The sequence below is a fragment of the Panthera leo genome, chromosome B4, assembly GCF_018350215.1.
Source record: "Panthera leo isolate Ple1 chromosome B4, P.leo_Ple1_pat1.1, whole genome shotgun sequence".
In the NCBI taxonomy this organism is placed as follows: domain Eukaryota; kingdom Metazoa; phylum Chordata; class Mammalia; order Carnivora; family Felidae; genus Panthera; species Panthera leo.
Window position 1 is genome coordinate 73180059 of NC_056685.1, and position 5789 is coordinate 73185847.

The following is a 5789-nucleotide window of genomic DNA, read 5'->3' on the forward strand; positions in this document are numbered from 1 at the left end:
TAAAATTTAAATAAATCAGTGTTTTGATGGGTTCCAAGCAAAGCAAGGCTGCATAAAGTGGTTAATATCAGATCCCGAATGCAAGGTAGACCAAGGGCCTTATTTCCTTGCAGGGGGAGGGACAGGGGGAAGTTGAGATAGATGTGGAATGTTGTGTGTTAAAACTCCTTATCTGAAGGTCTGCACCTGGGCTGTAAATCCAGATTGCTTCTCTGTGTCCAAGTAACTTACCCCCAACCCTGGGCAAGTGGGTTGTTTCATTCTTACTGACATCATTTCAAACAATTTAAATCAAAGTATTTAAAATTTCGATAGTCTCTGATTGCAGGCAATAGTTTCTCAGTGAGTGAGAAAGCAGTAGTCTTTTAAAGGAGGAGGGTGTTATGACAGTTTACAGCTGCAGTGTGTCCTCGGGGGAAATATTGTTTCCTGTTAACTCTGCAGCTGGCTTTATCTGTGTCTTTTATTCCAATCTGATGAATGGCAGACAGATTTTTACAGTCCTAGCTATTTTTACTTTCTCATTACCTTGATGAACTGCACTGGACACGTAGCATAAGAAAGAAATAAACTTTTGTAAGATTAAGCTGCTGACATTCTGAGGTTTTTGCTTTGTTTTGTTTTACCAGAGCATAACCTAGCCTATTCGGGATGTTATAGAAATTTCTATTTTAATTAAATTTCCATAAAATGAAGTATTGGCTTAGGGGTTGGTAGCAGGTGGTAGAAAACTATTACTGGAAAATGGAAGGATGTATATCCGTATTATGCAGGAGCAAAACATTTGGTACAGTTGTCAGCTGAAGTAATTTGTAAGGCACATTGAATTTCTAATAATTTGAGGTTTGAGAAGAAGAGGTTGGAAAATAGAATGTTTATAGCCTGTGTTGGTTGCTGATGATTATGTTTGGCAAAGTGTTATAAGAAATAGTTAAGTTCAGGAAAGAATTGGCCAGTTTGCAGACGGGAAAGGGAATAGTGTCCACAAATTTGGGAATTTATAAGGGTTGCAGAGGGCAACCATTTTGGAACCTCAGACAGCAAAAAGCATTGAGAAATGCTCTAATGACAGAGTCTGATTAAAACTCAAACCTGTGGCAAGGATCAAATCAAGGTTAGCCATGGGACATATTGTTAAAATCTCTGTATGGGTCGAGGTGGCACTTGCTATATCTTTTCAGTTGGACAGATTAGCTCTGGGTGAATGTGGCTGTCCCACCAAAGACAGGCCCAAACTAATTGCAATTGAGAGCAAGAGAGAGACACACACACACACACACACACAGAGAGAGAGAGAGAGAGAGAGAGAGAGAGAGAGAGAGAGAGACAGGAGCGGTGTGTGTGTATATGTGGTGGGGGGTGTCAATAAAACAAAGAAATGTGGAAAATTCAAGAAGTATGACTAGAGAGAAATGAAAACATATGTCCATTCAAAAACTTGTACACAAGCATTTATAGCAGTATTCTTCATAATAGCCAAAATGTGGAAACTACCCAAATGTGTGTCATTTAATGAATAAATCAAACACATGTATCCATACAGTAGAATATCATTCATTAGTAAAAAGAAATGAAGTACAGATACATGCTACAACATGGATGAACCTTGAAAACGTGCTACATGGAAGAAGCCAGTCACAGTAATTGACGGTCCACTTCTCTTTTTTTTATTTAATTTTATTTTTTTAATTTAATTTTTTAAATCTGCATCCAAATTAGTTAGCATATAGTGCAACAATGATTTCAGGAGTAGATTCCTTAATGCCCCTTACCCATTTAGCCCATCACTCCTCCCACACCCCCTTCAGTAATCCTCTGTTTGTTCTCCATATTTATGAGTCTCTTATGCTTTGTGCCCCTCCCTGTTTTTATATTATTTTTGTTTCCCTTCCCTTATGTTCATCTGTTTTGTCTCTTAAAGTCCTCATATGAGTAAAGTCATATGATATTTGTCTTTCTCTGACTAATTTCACTTAGCATAATAGCCTCTGGTTCCATCCACGTAGTTGCAATGGCAAGATTTTATTCTTTTTGATTGCCGAGTAATACTCCATTGTATAGATATACACCACATCTTCTTTATCCATTCATCCATTGATGGACATTTGGGCTCTTTCCATACTTTGGCTATTGTTGATGGTGCTGCTGTAAACATTGGGGTGCATGTGTCCCTTTGAAACAGCATACCTGAATCCCTTGGATAAATACCTATAGTACAATTGCTGGGTCATAGGGTAGTCCTAGTTTTAGTTTTTTGAGAAACCTCCATACTGTTTTCCAGAGTGACTGCACCAGCTTGCATTCCCACCAATAATGCAAAAGAGATCCTCTTTCTCTGCATCCTCGCCAACATTTGTTGTTGCCTGAGTTGTTAGTTAGCCATTCTGAGAGGTGTGAGGTGGTATCTCATCGTGGTTTTGAGTTATATTTCCCTGATGATGAATGATGTTGAGCAGTTTTTCATGTGTCAGTTAGCCATCTGGATGTCTTCTTTGGAGAAGTGTCTATTCATGTCTTTTGCCCATTTCTTCACTGGATTATTTGTTTTTTGGGTGTTGAATTTGATAAGTTCTTTATAGATTTGGGATACTAACCCTTTATCTGATATGTTGTTTGCAAATATCTTCTCCCCTTCTGTCGGTTGCCTTTTAGTTTTGCTGATTGTTTCCTTCGCTGTGCAGAAGCTTTTTATATTGACGAGGTCCCCATAGTTCGTTTTTGCTTTTGTTTCCCTTGCCTCCAGAGACGTGTTGAGTAAGAAGTTGCTGCAGCCAAGACCAAAGAGGTTTTTGCCTGCTTTCTCCTCGAGGATTTTGATGGCTTCCTGTCTTACATTGAGGTCTTTCATCCATTTTGAGTTTATTTATGTGTATGGTGTAAGAAAGTGGTCCAGGTTCATTCTTCTGCATGTTGTTGTCCAGTTTTCCCAGCACCACTTGCTGAAGAGACTGTGTTTATTCCATTGGATATTCTTTCCTGCTTTGTCAAAGATTAGTTGGCCATATGTTTGTGGGTCCATTTCTGGGTTCTCTATTCTGTTCCACTGATCTGAGTGTCTGTTCTTGTGCCACTACCATACTGTCTTGATGATTGTAGCTTTGTAGTATAGCTTGAAGTCCGGGATTGTGATGCCTCCTGCTTCGGTTTTCTTTTTCAAGATTGCTTTGGCTATTTGGGGTCTTTTCTGGTTCCATACAAATTTTAGGATTGTTTGCTCTAGCTCTGTGAAGAATGCTGGTGTTATTTTGGTAGGGATTGCATTGAATATGTAGATTGCTTTGGGTAGTATCGACATTTTAACAATATTTGTTCTTCCTATCCAGGAGCATGGAATCTTTTTCCATTTTTTTGTGTCTTCTTCAATTTCTTTCATAAGCTTTCTATAGTTTTCAGTGTATGGATTTTTCACCTCTTTGGTTAGATTTATTCCTAGATATTTTATGATTTTTTGTGCAATTGTAAATGGGATCAATTCCTTGATTTCTCTTTCTGTTGCTTCATTGTTGGTGTATAGGAATGCAACTGATTTCTGTGTGTTGATTTTATATCCTGCAACTTTGCTGAATTCATTAATCAGTTCTAGCAGTTTTTTGGTGGAATCTTGAGGGTTTTCCATATAGAGTATTATGTCATCTGCGAAGAGTGAACGTTTGACCTCCTCCTGGCCGATTTGGATGCCTTTTATTTCTTTGTGTTGTCTGATTGCAGAGGCTAAGACTTCGAATACTATGTTGAATAACAATGATGAGAGTGGACATCCCTGTCTTGTTCCTGACCTTAGGGGGAAAGCTCTCAGTTTTTCCCCATTGAGGATGATATTAGTGTTGGGTCATTCATATATGGCTTTTATGATTTGAGGTATGATCTTTGATCCCTACTTTCTCGAGGTTTTTTTTTTTTTTTTTTTAATCAAGAAAGGATGCTGTATTTTGTCAAATGCTTTCTCTGCATCTATTGAGAGGATCATATGGTTCTTGTCCTCTCTTTTATTGATGTGATGAATCACATTAATTGTTTTTTGGATATTGAACCAGCCCCTGCATCCCAGGTGTAAATCCCACTTGGTTGTGGTGAATAATTTTTTTAATGTATTGTTGGATCCAGTTGGCTAATATCTTGTTGAGGATTTTTACATCCATGTTCATCAGGGAAACTGGTCTATAGTTCTCCTTTTTAATAGGGTCTCTGTCTGGTTTTGGAATCAAGGTAATGCTAGCTTTAATGAGTTTGGAAGTTTTCCTTCCATTTCTATTTTTTGGAACAGTTCAAGAGAATAGGTGTTAACTCTTCCTTAAATGTTTGGTAGAATTCCCCTGGAAAGCCATCTGGCCCTGGACTCTTGTTTTTTGGGAGATTTTTGATTAATAATTTGATTTCCTTACTGGTTATGGGTTGTTCAAATTTTCTATTTCTTCCTGTTTCAGTTTTGGTAGTGTATATGTTTCTAGGAATTTGTCCATTTCTTACAGATTGCCCATTTTATTGGTATATAATTGCTCATAATATTCTCTTATTGTTGTTTTTATTTCTGCTGTTGGTTGTGATCTCTCCCCTTTCATTCTTGATTTTAATTAATTAATTAATTAATTTTAATTTATACCATAGGCTTTTGTTTTCTTTTCAAGAAAACAACAACAAAAACAATTTATAAAATTTTTTTTCAGATTATTACTTTACTCTTGTTAAAAGTCCCTTTCCTTTTTCTTTTTGATCAAACTGGCTAGTGGTTTATCAATTTTGTTAATTTTTTCAAAGAACCAGCTTCTGGTTTCATTGATCTGTTCTATTTTTTTTTTTGGTTTTGATAGCATTAATTTCTTCTCTAATCTTTATTATTTCCTGTCTTCTTCTGGTTTTGGGTTTTATTTGCTGTTCTTTTTCCAGATCTTTAAGGCATAAAGTTAGGTTGTGTATCTGAGATCTTTCTTCCTTCTTTAGGAAGGCCTGGATTGCTAAATACTTTCCTCTTATGACCGCCTTTGCTGCATCCCAGAGGTTTTGGGTTGTGGTGTTATCATTTTCATTGGCTTCCATATACTTTTTAATTTCCTCTTTAACTTATTGGTTAGCCCATTCATTCTTTAGTAGGATGTTCTTCAGTCTCCAAGTATTTGTTATCTTTCCAAATTTTTTCTGGTGGTTGATTTCGAGTTTCGTAGCGTTGTGGTCTGAAAATACGCATGGTATGATCTCAATCTTTTTGTACTTGCTGAGGGCTGATTTGTGCCCCAGTATGTGGTCTGTTCTGGAGAACATTCCATGTGCACTGGAGAAGAATGTATATTCTGCTTCCTTAGGATGAAATGTTTTGAATATATCTGTTAAGTCCATCTGGTCCAGTGTGTCATTCAAAGCTTTGTTTCCTTGTTGATTTTTTAATGATCCACTTATCTGTTATCCTCACCAGTCTGAGTTCTTTAAGGGCACTATATCTTTGTATTCCCTGCTTCTGCAAATAACAAATAATCAATAAATGATGATGACAACAAGTGTAACTTATGCAAGGCTTACTATCTATCTGTGCTAAGGTAAAGGCTTTACCCACATTATTTCATTTAATCCTGATAAGTCATGTGTAGGTCTGTTTAACACAAATCTGGTTGAATGAACCTCCCCAAGTCTTCCAGGAGTCCGGGATCTTTGTGTCGTTAGCACACAAGTCAATATCATGTGAGCCCTTACCATAACTGTCTTCCCCAGGATTTCTGCGCTCTTCCGAGAGCTTGTTTTTTTTTTCAAAGTGTCTTCTTGCTTTTATTTTTCCATTCCTCCTGAATTCCTGACCTCAC